At 37.6% G+C, this 16,076-nt stretch overlaps 1 pseudogene; it reads right to left on the bottom strand.

The window, feature by feature from the left end:
- Window positions 1-13,080: 13,080 nt before the first annotated feature.
- LOC147476850 (small ribosomal subunit protein eS12 pseudogene) lies at window positions 13,081-13,705 on the bottom strand (annotated as a pseudogene).
- Between the last annotated feature and the right edge of the window lie 2,371 nt (window positions 13,706-16,076).

Raw genomic sequence — 16,076 nt, 5'->3', positions numbered from 1 at the left:
CTATGAGAAGAGAATGACATGAGGGAGGCTGGGAGACTGGGAGACCGTTGGGCATCCCTAACATGTGGCAACATTTAATTGCGAAAGGTAAATTTGAAGATAGAAGAAAGAATGGTAAGAGCTCTCACTTCTGTGCATGCAAGGCTTGACACTGAGAAGAGATATTCCCTTGCAGCTTGAATAACGAGATTTTCTGCCTTCTCCGTTGCCAAAGCCACTGTAGCTGTTCCCTTTAAATAGTTTCGGGCAAGAGAAAATTTTCCAGCTTTAAGAAGCCTTCTGCAGAATTCCATCAGCATATATTCCAAGTATAGAAAAGGAAATGCCTTTTCCTGAAGCAATTCCATGTCACGCCACATGTTTGCCCAATCAACATCTACTTTACTAGGCTGCCGACGGCCAAATTTTGAAAACATTAAATGAAGAATCTGCCTTACAGACTTCTGAAATTCCTTCCTGCTTGTCGTCAAAAACATTCTAGCAGTTATGCACAATTCAGGCTAGTTGTACCTGTATTAATACCAAGATCGATCCAAATACATGCAATAGCATGAGTCCAAGTTCTGTGCGTATGTGGTACTACCGGAACGTATGCTGCTTAATCTTTGAGATTATTCCAGCATATATCTTAACTATATGCATTACTTAATTAGTTCATATAAATGTGAAGCTAGTGCAGCTCAAGTTAAAAGGGGTGGCAGCTCAAGTTAAAAGGGGTGATCCACATAAGCATCTCTGGAAGATAGCTTAATTACCTGTTAGCACAAGGACTCACGCCCTCAAGATGATCGAGGTAATATTATAGTGACTCGTAGTGACTTCTAAGTTCTAATCAAATATCATTACAATATCAGCTGCTTAGCCAAACGCAGCAACTCTGAGTAATTATGTGTACGTTTAATGTGTATATTTTTAGTGAACTCTTTGTGCTTGAGTTTGACTGGCAAGTAACCAAATATTAAAAAAAAAAAATTGGACATATATAAGTTTCATTGTTTAGTTTGAGAATCTAGCACATGCAAAACAATCTTGGGATGTGACATGATGATCAACAAATTCAAATCGTTCTCATGAATGAGTCATAGATAGTCATTTTTAGTAACATACAAAAGAATTGATAATATATGGATGAACTTGCAAAAAAAAAAAAAGGCTTACAAGAAGACTGAAACGAGTAACATTGGTAAGCGATGTGGCAAACAAGATTAATTTCACTACACCAAATATGTGTTTGCAATGCTCGAAAGATTATTTATTTATTTATTTTTATTTTTATTTTTTTTTTTTATCTCGGTAGAAAATAGAGTAGGGAAGACGAAGAAGAATGTGAAAAGAAACTCTCACAAAAAAAAAAACGGGTCCAAAAAACGAGAGACGTGTTATTATTATTACTAGCATAGTGCACACCCTCTGGGCATCAAATTGAATCAGTCTTAGAAAGACATCAATATATCCTACATAGAAAAAAAGTATGACACTGCATAATGAATTAAATTACATTGGTAAAGTAGAGTAATTAAGTTAGAGTTACTACTATCATAATACACATTAGCAGCACTTTATTACCATGTGAACTGCTTTAACAATATAGGATTGATAACCTAAGACTACTATTTCGGATAGTATTTATGGTTCGACCTTTTCCTTAGTAACTGGTTTTCATGGTTTTGATGTGATTATAGGTACTTTTTTTATTGTCATGTTGAGCTAGAACTGCCCCTAGTGCTCAGGGGCGGATGCAGGATTCAACAATAGGGGGGGATACTAACACTAATATAATTCTCACTACTTTTTTTTTTTTTTTTTTTTTGGAGTGAACGATTACTGCTTGTATTTTTTGGGTTTTGAGCAAAGTTAGGGGGCTGGCCGGGTCGATAACTCATAGATTCGGCCCTGGTCTTTGTTTCATTGATAGAAACATAAAGGAGCAAAGGCCTTCCTGCACAGGTGTTGATACGGCAGGTGCGTTCATGAGGTACATCTTCAATTTCCTTCAGTCCTCTTGACAACGCACACTTTCATAGCAACATGGAAGTGAGCTAACTCACACATACAAATTGATAGACAACTCTCTATGATGGATATGATGTTCATATAGTTATAGTACCAATAATCTATGAATCACCTAGACCTAAAACATGCTTGATATCTAGACATGCCCACTTTGAATGATGGAACATAGTTGCATACAAAATAGTTCATTCATAGACTAAATGTTATTACCATATTCTCTTTTTGATAACTAATATACACAAATAACTTTATAACACACGAAAATAACGCAATAGTATGTGTATATGACTATGATGATTCTAACATTATCTAAATAAATAATAACCAGGCAAAGAGGCATTGATTAAAAAGAAAAAACCACACGATATAGGATTAGTGTCACACCCCGAATTTCGACAGAATTCGGAAAAACATTATTTGTTCCCGACTCTTCGATCTTCGAGGTGTGACGCACTCTCAACTCCCAAAAACCCATAAACAGTTTAAATATGCGGATAATTTAAAAACCAATAAAAATTTTGAACTTAAACCAAAGTCCTCTTCATTACAAAAATTAACAAATGAAAATGCAAATAACCTTATCTCAACTGAAAATCTACATCACCTCAAAGGAAAACAAAGCCTATCTTGAAATGCGACGCTTAACGCGAAAACCACAAGCAAAGAACCAATTTTCTTCAACACTAAACCTGTCAAGAGACTTATCAACTATGTTCATTTAATGAACACACCCGATAAGCAAACATGCAAATCGGGTCAAAGATTATAAAAATCTTTGGTGTGAGTAAAAAATATAATATATATATATATATATATATATATATATATATATATATATATATATATATATATATATATATATCCATCCATAATGGCAGTTAGTTCCTCTACCGAGGCGCCTTAACTTTCAACGACTAATACAACATCCTTAAGTACAATAATTTAGGCAGGTAGTTCATCCACTGAGGCGCCTTAACTTCCCACTATCCACACAACAAACCATACACATAATAAAAAGGCATTTATTTCCTCCACGAGGCACCTTAGGTTCTAACTAAACTATAACCAGTCAAGCATATACAATCATCTATCTAAAGATATATCATTAACCAACATATTTCCATAATTATATTAATTAAGGCTTTCTTTGTGTGTCCCTAAAATCACGTTGTATCTATGTCTTACCTAGTTTCCCTGGCTACCACATTCGCTTCCCAACGCCAAACATGTATATCCACATGCCTCCCCTTATATAATGAACCACTCTGTGTTTAACTACCCTGAGCGGGATGCCGCACACCAGGTAACCCTCACACGAAAGCCATTATGTAAGTATTGCCACTATTCGGCATAAAATATCACGCGTCTCGTTCTATTTTGCGAACGGAATAATCAAGCCACTAGAAGGGCCATTTAGCTTTACTGAAACGCCAGAAGGGCCAATCACATTACTTACGCCCGAAGGCCATTCAGATTCACTGAAACGCCAGAATGGCCAATCAAATTGCACACCCACACAGGGCAAATCACATGAGTTGTGGTAGCTAGGTTCTAGGATTTTCGTTACGTAATTTATTCAGGTGTCATACATTTATGACTCATAATAATTCCACTATATCACGTGCAGGTCCAATACTTTATTGCACTAAACCACAATATTTAGAAATATCTCAATATATCTCATAACCATTTTCATTCTTTCACGTGCCAATATATTATTGCACTAAGCCACAATCCCGTGGGCAAATATTCACCAATACTATACTACCTCATAGTAGCATCTCACATATATAATAATGGAGTGTTTATACATTTATTTCTCTAAAATTATTGCATTTAATATATATATCCCAACATATTATATAACGTCACAATTACTTCAAACGTATCGCATACATTTTTTTTATAGCGTTTTAGGAATATTATATCTCCTAAAGTTTTTATCTCGTCACGTGTCAAAATATACACAATATCAACGTCAAATCATTTTTAGATAACGACAACCAAATTTATACAAGCTTCCACAGCATTTTAGCATTTGATTTGTCCATACAATTTATAACATAAAACGTAGCACAATTAAACAGTCCACAGTCCACAATCAAATCCCAATACTAAAGTCTACAAATCTAAGTCCGTATATAATTTAATACTCATAAAAACATATATATCAAATTCTTATTATCAGAATTCCCTTATAGTTACGTGCCAATATTATATTGCACTACTCACGTCAAAACTTAATTAGATAATGACAAACAAGGTTATACAATTTCGATAATATTTTATTACTACATTTGTCCATATTCTTAAACATGTGAAAAACTGGAAAAAGTTAACATTCTACGGTCAACGGTCAAAGTCAAAGTTAACACGTCATGGTCAAAGTCAACACATCCTAGTCGAAGTCAAACTGTCGTTTCTATCTTCAACAGGTTCATGGTCATAGCCATGGTTCATGGCTAAGGTCAAAGTTCATGTCATGGCTAAGGTAATGGTTCGGACCCAACTGGCCAAGCCCAAACCTTAAAACCCGGCCCCAAAAGTCTAAACCAACTTATTATTCAACCTGACCCAATTGGGGTCATAAGGACCAACCCACATAAAATTAGAAACCGCCCAAAGAAAACTAATTAGTTTTGGCCCAAACAACTTAAATTAAATTGGCCCAAAAACTTTGAACTGAAACCGGCCCAAAAACTTTAAACCAAACTGGCCCAAAACAATTTAACCTAACCTGGACCGGCCCAAGCAATACAAACTACAATCGGCCCAACCAAAACCAACTAAGGAATTAGGCCCAAAGCCCAAACCGACCATCAGGTCTTCTTCCTCACCTACTACCACCACCACCAGCCACCACCTGCTCAAGTCCGGCCACCACTCGTCCTCCCCCCTTAACCCACCGGTTTTAATCCCTATAAAAACCCCTTAAACTTTAATTAAAGCCCCAACTCGATTTATTAACTCCATCTCCTACCTCCAAACTAGATCTAGATAAATTCCCACCGCCATTAACGCCCTTTGAAGCTTCCAACAGCCCCTATTCGACCGCCCTCACCCACTCAAACACACCCCCCTTCAACCCATTATCAATCCACCAACCAAAATCAACCAAAAACAGTTAGAATTAATTTACTGGAGGACGTCTGGGCGTGCCGTCATTAATGGAGCTTCGAGCTTCAACCGCCCTTTCCAGTGCCCATTCGCAGCCCTCATTCCAACCTCAATACCCAAACTCAACCCAACCAATTGAACATCACTACAACCACCATAGTTCAACATAAAAACGGATAGGCGACGCCATTGACGCACCGTCAAAGCTTGAACAGCTCCTCACAACCAATTCTAAACCCGACATCAACCAACGAGATTTAATATGTAAACAGTGTTCACTAATCTACAACAGTTCCAACCCGTATACAGACCAACGGTTTGTTTTGGCTCGCCGCCATTAACGGCTTCTCCGAGCTTCGACAGTTCAAATCAAATTTTAGAGTTTTAAGTTTTAACAACACGACAAATTTCAACTGAAAAGAAATCGACAATAACGAGGATTTTATAAAAGTAAAAATCCATAAAATATCTACTCACATGTATTAAAACTCAACTCGACGAATCCCTCATCATCCGAATCGTCGCGCTCCACCCTCCAGCAAACGAGTTTCTAGCTCTGCCTCCATTTTTATTATTTTTTTATTATCCAAGAACCCTATTCTCTAGAACAATATGATTATATACTTAGGTTTGAAACCCAAGCCCAACACAGACTTGGGCCCAAAAATCAGGCCCACATATCCCAAACCCAATCCAGCGAATTTTAAATAAATAATTAAATTAATTAATTAATAAATAGATAAATACGTATTTTAAATATGGGCGTTACAATTAGTACTAAACCTAAGGACATCAAATTAAATTGATGATGTTGAAATCAGACGTTGTATGTAATTTTAGTTTCAAACTTAAAAAAATCACACTAAGATGCAAAACAAATCAATAAGGTAGTGCGCAAGTGATAGTTTGATGGAAATTGGTAGTCTGAAACTAACCTTCTTCCTTCTTTTTATTAGAGGTTGCTAGTAATGATTCTTCTGCTCATGTGCAACTTCCATCATCTTCAACCTAACATTTTGAATACCAAATAACGAAAAGTCCTCGATTAGAATACCAAATTATAGTCCCAATTCCTTGCAGAAAAAAAAACCAGCCATGATAATTCAAATAACTCCCTAAATGTAAATAACACTTACAAAACCTTTGAATATATTAAATTTTTGAAGATAGCCCAACTTCTATTAATCCAATTCTTTCACAACTACTGCTAAATAACTTGAAATACTTGAATTTCTCAACATACAAACTTAATATGAATTCAAACAAATAATAATAAATAACCAAAATCTATTTTAGTGATAAATAATGATATGAACTCTACAGTGCATGGTGCATACTAATGGTATGAACTTTTCAATGATAAATTTGAATTCATAAACATTATTTCAAAAACAAAAGGAGAACTTGAAAAATAGACAAAAACTCTAGATATAAAAACTGCAACCACAACCTAACATCCAATTATAAGTGTCTGATCAAATTTTATCTAAATTTATAAACTTTGAGGGAGAGGGAGAGAATATAAAAACAATGGTTTCACGTACAAAAAATGATGCAAAAAACTCTCTTTGAACTAAATTTATAAAGAATCGTTTGAATCACATAAAAACATAACCACTGAATCCCAAATTAAAAAACCATTGTGCTATGATTTAGATGGGTATTGCGAATACCCACCATTCTAGCAATGTTGTCCTCGCATCATATGAAACGAAAGAACAACATGATAACAAAAACAAAACTTGTATATGCACAAAACATTATAGTGGCGTACTAAAACATGCAAGAGTTTAGTTTCATCAAATATTCTAAGATCCTTCTTGAAAGAATTCATTCTTATAAGACGGTAAAAAAAAAACCCAACCGCCAGCACCACTTGTGCTGCACCACTCCCCCACCGCCTCCACTAGCACCCACTACCACCGGAAAACCCATCTCCATCAATCCCATCAACCCAAAAATGGATCTACAATCCACTACCCGGAAAACCCGACCTTCTGACTCTGCAGCACCACTTGCGCTGCTACCACCACCCACCACCTACCACCACCACTATCTTTAAATACAATCCTCGCATCGACCACTGCCTCTCACCGCCTCCACCTACAACCCGGCGGCCTCCTCTTAGCTTATTCACCATCTCTCACCACCACCATTGCACACAATTGAACTGCCACAACCACCACCTTCTCCAGATCATTTCCGTATTCGCCATGCCTGGTTTCAATCCACCACCGTACCTCTTTAACAACGCCCTCCAGCCACCTTCTCCTCATTCCCATCGCCTGTACCACCATCACAACCCAACCTCCACTACAAAACAGTCGTCACTACCAACACCCTTACTACAACCCCATTTCCATTGCCCAATTCACACATCACCCAATACCTAACCTCCATCACAACTGTGAACCCACTACTTCCCAGCCCGACTCTTTCTACCTTTTCAGCACTCTTCAAAGTATATATATTTTAATTCTTATCCTTATTATTATTTTTTTAGCACCTGTAGATTTTGTGGGATGAGTTTTGGGATTTGTTGAACTGTCGACGGGATTTGGTTGTGACGTTTGGGGATTTGTATGATGGGATTTGGTTGTGCCGATTTGGGGTTTGTTCTAAGGGAGTTGGGATTTGTCGATTTGGGGATTTGGGTTTTGTTCGACTAGAATTTTTGAGTGTTTGACGGGATTTGGCTATGAGAGGGAAGAAAAGTTTTGCTCTCTTGGTTGCTTCTTCTGGGTTCATTGACCCAACACCTAAGAAGCGTGTTCACTGTCCTTTCCAAGGTCGTCATGGATGCACAAATGGAGTAAACAGTAATGGGTTTACTGTTCCCTATATTTTCACGCATTTTGATAAACAACACATGGATTGTCAGTTGAGTATCGACAGGGTATGGGATGAACTTAAGGAGGATCGTGAACTTTTTTTGTCACTAGAGGATTCCTTAAAGTCATTAGACAAATGGATTTGTGGAATTTGTCTTTGCATCCACGCATTTGGTATACCATGTTGTCATCCAGATGATGCCATACCACCACCTGCTTTGATGGAGAATGGGGAACCTAAATGTGTCATTGTGGGCATACCACAACCACCCCCTAAGCCCAACACTACAGATCTTACCCCAATAACAGAGAGGGGTGATGATAATACCCCTAATCCGTTTGTTGTTGCGTCCTCTCTTGATGAGACGTTACTTGATAGTGCATTCCGTATACCTTTATGTACTGTGAAAAGTATACCACGTGCTTGTCGTTTGGCTTTTTTTGGTGTACTGAAATCTGCTCTCTGGGATATCACGGCTGATCCTGGTTCAGTTATGCCCTGGGTTCGTCTCCTTCTTCTATCGCGCTGTACTCTGCAAGTTTTTCAACCATAGAATCGTCAGGAACGTCGTTCTGGTACTAGAAAAAACCTTCAGCAAAAACAGATTCTCCATGCTTTGATGACATGGAATGAGCCTGGTGGCATGTTTCGCCTCTTAAAGTCTGTAATAGAGCCTCTTTCAATCCAGTCAACCAGGAAATCCGTTCCCACTCAGAATGTGCATTGATGCTTACAGAAAGTTGCCGATGGACATTTTGCTGCAGCGGTACAAGTGTTATCATCATCAGGGGTTGCCTCCAATACTGCAGAGATTGTACATGCATTAAAGGAGAAACACCCGATGCGACAACCACCTGTGAGACCAACGATTCTCTTTGCTGAGCCCCCTTTATTAGTAGAGAGAGACACCTTATTGTCATGTATTAAGTCGTTTCTGAAAGGTATTTCTTGTGGTCGTGATGGTCTCCGTGCTCAGCACTTGTTAGATGCCATGAGTGGTGATGCAGCAGCTATATCGTCTAACTTGTTAGATGCCTTGGCTTCGGTGGTGAATATGTGGTTACAGGGACAATGTTCGCAGCCGTTAGCAGAATTCATAGCTAGTGCTCCGCTCACTCCACTTCTTAAGCCGGATAATAGCATTCGTCCAATAGCTGTGGGTATGGTTTGGCGACGTCTTGTTTCCAAAATTACAATGAAAGGGGTTTCCAAAGAGGTGGTAGGGTACTTGCAGGATTTTCAGTATGGGGTTGGTGTCCCTGGTGGAGCAGAGGCGATTTTGCATGCTGTTAATCGCATGGTATGTGCTAACGGTGACAATACATCTCTTTCTATGTTGCTAGTAGATTTTCAGAATGCCTTTAATATGGTTGATTGGACTACTATGTTGAGAGAGGTTTACATTCACTGTCCCGCTATTTCCCCTTGGGTCGAGTATTTGTATTGTCAGCCTGCAAGATTATACTTGGGGGATGATTACATATGGTTTGCTTTTGGGGTTCAGCAAGGTGATCCTTTGGGTCCCCTTCTCTTTTAATCGGTGTTGCACCCTCGATTCTACGATCCGATCAAGTTGTCAATTATTGCTCCAGGCTTGGTACTTAGATGATGGGACTCTAGTTGGGGATACAGAACAAGTGGCAGCAGCTCTGCGTATCATTCAGGAAGAAGGGCCTTCTTATGGGTTGGTTCTTAATGTGGCCAAGACTGAGATATTTTGGTCATCACTGGATCCGCGTCGTTCCACTCCTGGTCTCTTTCCTTCAAATTTATCTTGTCCTCAGCATGGGGTTAGGTTACTTGGAAGGGCAGTTAGCACTGATTCTTCTTTTGTCATGAGTCTTGCTCGTAAGCGTGTTGAAAAGGCTATGACTTCGATGGACCGTTTAGCTGCATTAGAGGATCCACAGTGTGAGTTAGCACTTTTACGAGCTTGTGCTGGGCTCTCCAAGTTAGTTTTTGCAGTTCGTACTTGTCCACCACCTTTTTTTAGGGAGGTAGGTAAGACTTTTGATCAGCACATTCGCATGGATCTGCAGGGCATTATAGTTTCTAATGGTCCTGGCTTCGGTGATTTGCAGTGGTGTTTAGCGACGCTTCCATTGTGCCTTGGTGGGTTAGGTATCTATTGTGCCTCTGATGTATCTGCTTTTGCTTTTGTGGCCTCCCGTTTTCAGACTTCAGAGCTTTAGAACCACATTCTTAGGAGTTGTGGTTCAGTGCCTATGGGTGAGATCCTTAGTGATGCTACCAGTGCATTGCGTCTCTGTCTTCCCGATTTTGACTTTGATTCTCTGGTTGTGAATGCTACCGTCTCCTCAAAACCACAAAAAGTTTTGGCGGAAGCTTTTTACGGTAAGATTGTTGCTAGTCTTGAGAGGGAGTTTGAGTTTCTACTACTCGAAAAGCGATCATTGGATGCTTGCAAAAAAACATGCAAAAGATTTTCTACTTGCTATTCCGATGGAGGGACTGGGACAGCGTATGTCATAGGTGGAGTATCGTGCCATTCTCAGGTACTGTCTTATGATTCCTCTGTACTCTGACGGGGGTCTTTGTCCTGTATGCAAAAAAAAATAGATTAGATGCCTTTGGGGACCATGCAGCACATTGTAGACATTTTCCTGGTTTTAAATACAGTGATGATCATGTTAGAGACATTTTGTGTGATGCATTTTGGAGGGTTGGGGTACAAGTGAAGAAAGAGACTCCTGTTAACTTTCTCACTGATCCGAATGAGGGTAGACCGACACTTCGGCCTGCGGATGTATTGATATATAGTTAGTCTGAGGGGAGACATGCATGTGTTGATGTAATTGGCGCCTCTCCGTTGGTAGGGCTTGGGAATGGAGTCTTTGAGGTGGGAGAAGCAACTAAGAGAGCAGCAACAGGGAAGATGAAGAAGCATGAGGAAGCTTGCACGGCTAACCAGCATTGTTTCATTTCGTTTAGTTTCGACACTTTCTGTTTTTTGGAACAACAGGCTGTTGAGCTTCTCAAAAGACTTCAGAGAGTTATGGACAGTAACGTTATGACAGCTGGTTCTAATGAGTTTGTTTTTAGAAGAATAGGATTTGTTATTCAGAAAGGACTTGTGGCGTAGCTTGTTGCATGCTTGTCCTAATTATTTGTAAAATTCCTAAGAAATAGAGAAAAATGAAGAGGAATTGATACCTACTTTGTTGCTAATCAATAATCAGACCATGACCTTATGTTCGAAATCATAATAAAATTATATTTTTTCTAAGAATTTTATATTTATATTCCCTATCCCTATCTGGACCCATATCCTAGATTTTCAAAAAAAAGTCGTATCATACCTAGGAGTGTAAAAAAAAAAACCGTTGACCCATCATCCGGTAGGGTACCTAGTCTTCACCTGCCACCCAAACCCGTACCGACCCGAAAACAGACCCCGCCCCGCCCCGCCACCGTTTTTATGCGGTCGGGCTATGGGTATAGGTTCTATACTCAAACCCGACCCGTCAAGCCGCCCGACCCGCACCGTGTCAAAAGTCGTTGACCCAACCCCGTTGACCCGCACAATTTCAAGACTCTAACTTTAATATTTTTGTATTTTGTTTATATTTTCTTTTAACTTTTATAGGAATTTGAGAGATATGAACACAAACTTATGAGTTCAACATCAATTTCAAATATTCAAGTTTGAACATTAGGCAAATATCAAAAGTTCAAATTCAACTTTCGAATTTTGGAGAAGATGAATCATTCATCTTTATATTAGTGTCAAATTCTTTTAGTTTATATTTTATTGTTTTATACCATAGATCCTCGCTCTCTTCTTCATTTTATCATGCTATGGAAAATAATCAATTTATAAATGGTAAATCACGAGAAAAAAGTTTCAAATTTACAAGTATGGTTTTAGGTTCAAGTTCAAGTTTTTTTTTTTTTTTTTTTTTTTTTTTTTTGTTTATTTTTTATTGATTGATTATATTTTTTTTCTCTATGTTGTGAATTGGAAATATATTACTTGCAGAATTAGATAGTTTTTTTTTTGGATGAAACTAGGTTAAAATGATAATTTCCACCCGACCTGGATGACCCGCTCAAAACCCTCCCCGTAAGCTGACCCAACAGGCTGGGTGATGGTACTAAGACATGACACTTCAACCCGCCCCGTCGGGAACCACTGGATTTGTATCCCCTAGACCCGCCCCGCCCCGACCCATCACTATTTGACCTGCAGTTGACCCGACCCACTCGATATTACACCCCTAATCGTACCTGAACTCGTGTCATTGTATCAGTAGCGTTACCCGTATCCGTGCATCATAAGTACCAATGTATTCTTATTGACCTTCCTCGAGTTCATAACAATAGAAAGATCATATGCATGTCCCACCATTTGCATCCACCAAAAATTGCTATTGTTGGCACATTTCATTAAGAGAATTTTTTCAAAGCACGCACATACTCCTACATAGCATATCACCAAGTAGCAGCAAACTGCAAAAGTATATTAGAATGGGGCAAAACTTGCAAATAATCACTTCAATTTCTAACATGATAAACTTTGAATCTATAAGTAAATTGAACTTAGTGGCAAGAAGAAATGAAAGTAAAACTGACTTAGTTGAACTATTAAGTACATAGTATATAGCCAAATTGACAGGTCAGTAGTACTTGTATATAACAAATATTAGTTAATAATTGAGATGACTTCATAAATCGTCTTTTTTCTCCTAATAGTCCATTTCCACAGTGTACTATGATATAATCAGACAGCTCAGTGAACTACTTTTCAGCAGCTTCCTATTGTTCTAAACAACGACCAAGTCAAAGAATGCCTGCAAACCACATATAAATTCATATCCGATATTATAGACTGGATTTTTGCACTCTTAAAATAATCAAAATCATGTTAACATAATATTTGTTTCAAAAATTGTTCTCATTTGTATTAACAAAAATTGTTTATAATGAAGCAATAACTCTTTTGGAATTAGCTTAATAAATGTCTTGCATATATCAAAATTTCAAAACATGACTCCATGAAGTTGTTTTTCCTTTTTTAGGCTAAAATGCATACCCACTGGTAATTTCACTACCAACTCAATAATGATACTCAAAGAAACTGTACACAACCACAAATAATGTAATTTTCCTTAATTCACATATTTTATATGCTTCTCCCTTGCCCTATGAGGTAGTAAAAGTGGGTTTTTTTTTCCGGAGGAAGTAGCATACCATAAATACTTCGAAACAGTTGCAATCGGTTCAAACATTTTTGTCTCAACTCTAAATATTCGTATTAAAATTACCTACGAAAAATCCCGTTTCTATTGAAACAAAGAACTTTAACCCATTCAATGGGATTTGACATACTCTTGGACAATGTTAAGACCCTCGGATTCTTCTGCTTCACAACAACACACGAGCAACCGACCACTTTCCTTGCCTTTCCCTCGGAATCAATCTTGCATAATCGTGCCCATTCGCCAAGAGTTTTTGCGCTTGGAACTACAATCAAAGTGGCATTGTTGTCAGCACAGAGTGCTTTGACCAACTTAACATAGTCAGGTTCGTTGCATCCCTCTACAACTACACAGAGCTGAGCAGCATGTTTCTCAATCACCTTGGCACCTTCATGGATCCCTCGAGCAAGCCCATCGTGAGCCAATGATTTCTTTAACACCAGTTGCAGTGCTCTCATTATATCCATTGGCTCGCCTAGAACTGGAGCAGCAGTCTCAGCTGGTACACCCTCTTCGCCTGACATTTTTCCAAGGAATAAATGGTTCAAGTTAGCAGCATCAATCAACATTTGTTGTTAAGCAGTGGCGTGGGTAGTAAAAGTGGTTAAGGAGGATGCAACCTCAATGTTTCCTTCACCACGTCGCAGAAATGGTAACTTCCTTATGTCACTTTCTTCAACCTTATTGCCTTGACCGACTACTTGGTCTAGTTCGGACTTAGGACAAAGTATTGAATACTAAAAAAAAACCATGACTCGTTATTTTTCCAAGTAGTCTGAAATCGCAACGCAAATCTAAATATAGACGGTAACATAGTAAACCAACAAAGGTAGCAAAAAATAACGCAGTGTAGAAACACGAAAAAAATAGCTAGGAATTTTCCGAGACGTAACATATTAAAATCAATGAAGGTTTTCATCATTCAAAAGGTTTGTAATGGAAATATCTGTCTACGAATCAGTATGATCAAAGTCTTGAGGTAACATAACATTTTTTCATGACCTGTCACTTTACTCAATTACATAATAACTTATTCCATCTTCCAAAACTACTATATAAACATTTAAAGAAAAAATATTGTACTCACTGCTAGTATAAGTTGCGACTGGGCAAATTCATCCATATCATGAAGTCCGGTCACTATAATCAGCAGGATAGTGAAGTAAGCTCATAAGTTGTCATTGTTGCTTTATTTTTTTATAATAAGTACCATTCATCTAAATAAGAAAATCACAGCAAAGGCGAAACACTCTTCATAGCATGCTAAAGGTCAAAGATATGAAGTTTTTGGTATTGGACCACTAACAGCTCATTCAATAATGTGATATTTGAAAAGTTGGATTGTTTTTGAATCTTTAAATTAAAGCGTTTCCTTCAAATCTCCAACACAAAAGTTTTAAAAGGACATCAAGGTTGTTACACAACATTGGTAAGAATGATAACTTTCAGAGTTCATGCTGGACATATATTGTCAAAGCCTAGTAGTAGAGAAACAAACCTAATCATTATCAGCTAACAAAATCGACTCCACTTAATGGAATTTCGAGCCAAGTTAAGCATTTAAATCCTGAGACCAAGAACTTGTGGAAAGATGATAAAACGTATTACGAAAAGTCTTACTGAAAAATAAAAAGCTTAACTTACAAAGGTGTAAGTTTTGTCTAGTGTCTTCCAATGAAGTCGGGCATGAGTCCTTCCCATGGATTATCTTCTACCCACCTAAAATTCAAATAGTTATAATTAATCCAATAGAAGTAGCAACAATATACACCAATTAATGAAAACACATCATTATAACTTAATACAACCTAAACCACTTTAAAAAATTCAACTGCAACAAAAAATCAACCAAAACCCATAGATTGAGTGTAAGTTCAAATTCCCTCAAAGTTATTGTAATGAAAGCTAAGCAATATCAATTTACAAAATCAATACGCTCGCCACATTCTACATTTCTTAGTCTACGACAAATATTCTAGAACCAAAATTGTTAACATGGAGAGAGAGAGAGAGAGAGAACTCAAATTGAAGAGAGAATGAATTTTTATGTTTTTTGACTCTTGAGACGTGGGAGACGTAGAAGGGGGAGAGAGCAATGTATTTATTCATGGTAATTAAAGTGTAATAAATGTAGGCGTACAATTCAATAATATGTGTGTGTATTTGGATTCGACTTGAATTTACACAATCACCTTGGCTGAGTGTGTTTTTCATTCTTTCAGCTTAAGGGTATAAATCATAGTAAAATTTGAAATGACAAAGTAGCCCTTTTTAAAAGCATTCAATAATTTTTTTTCAATATTTATCAAGGGTATTTAGTGGCAGTAAAAAGGCTGATTCAATTTAAAGGTTAAGATGAATGTATAAAGCAAGAAAACTGTGGGTTAAGCTCATCTAGATGAATGAATACACCTGGCTCACTTCAGGATATTGTGTCATGAGTCTCTTGGCCTTTGTTAAAAACAAATAAAGAAGAAGAAAGACATTTTAAGGTTTTAAACGTAATTGAGAGATTAATGGGCAAATTAGATCAAGGTTTTAAACGAACTGCTTTACTTTATTTCCAACTTTCAAAAAGTAAAAGTTTAATTTCACTGTATGAGAATGAATAAAGTGCAACGTAGCACTATGCACTATCGTTGGGTTTGACATTGAGAGCAATTAAGATCTTTTAAAACTTCATCCTTGGCTCTTTGCCATACAATCAGTAATGTATATCAAAGATTTTTTTTTTCTCTTTCTTTGGCATAATGAATAGCTAGTTCATCTACTACACAGAGTATTTATAAGAAAACATGATGGGTTGTATATAAACTTACATCCCACCTCGAGCATCATTTCTAAAATTACTTACAGTTTCATCTGAGAAAGGATTTGCAAACACCAGTTGTCCTA

Source organism: Coptis chinensis, chromosome 9 (assembly GCF_015680905.1).
Source record: "Coptis chinensis isolate HL-2020 chromosome 9, ASM1568090v1, whole genome shotgun sequence".
NCBI classification, from domain to species: Eukaryota; Viridiplantae; Streptophyta; class Magnoliopsida; order Ranunculales; family Ranunculaceae; genus Coptis; species Coptis chinensis.
The sequence above is the reverse complement of the archived record's forward strand: the minus strand, read 5'-3'. Positions and strand labels throughout refer to the sequence as shown.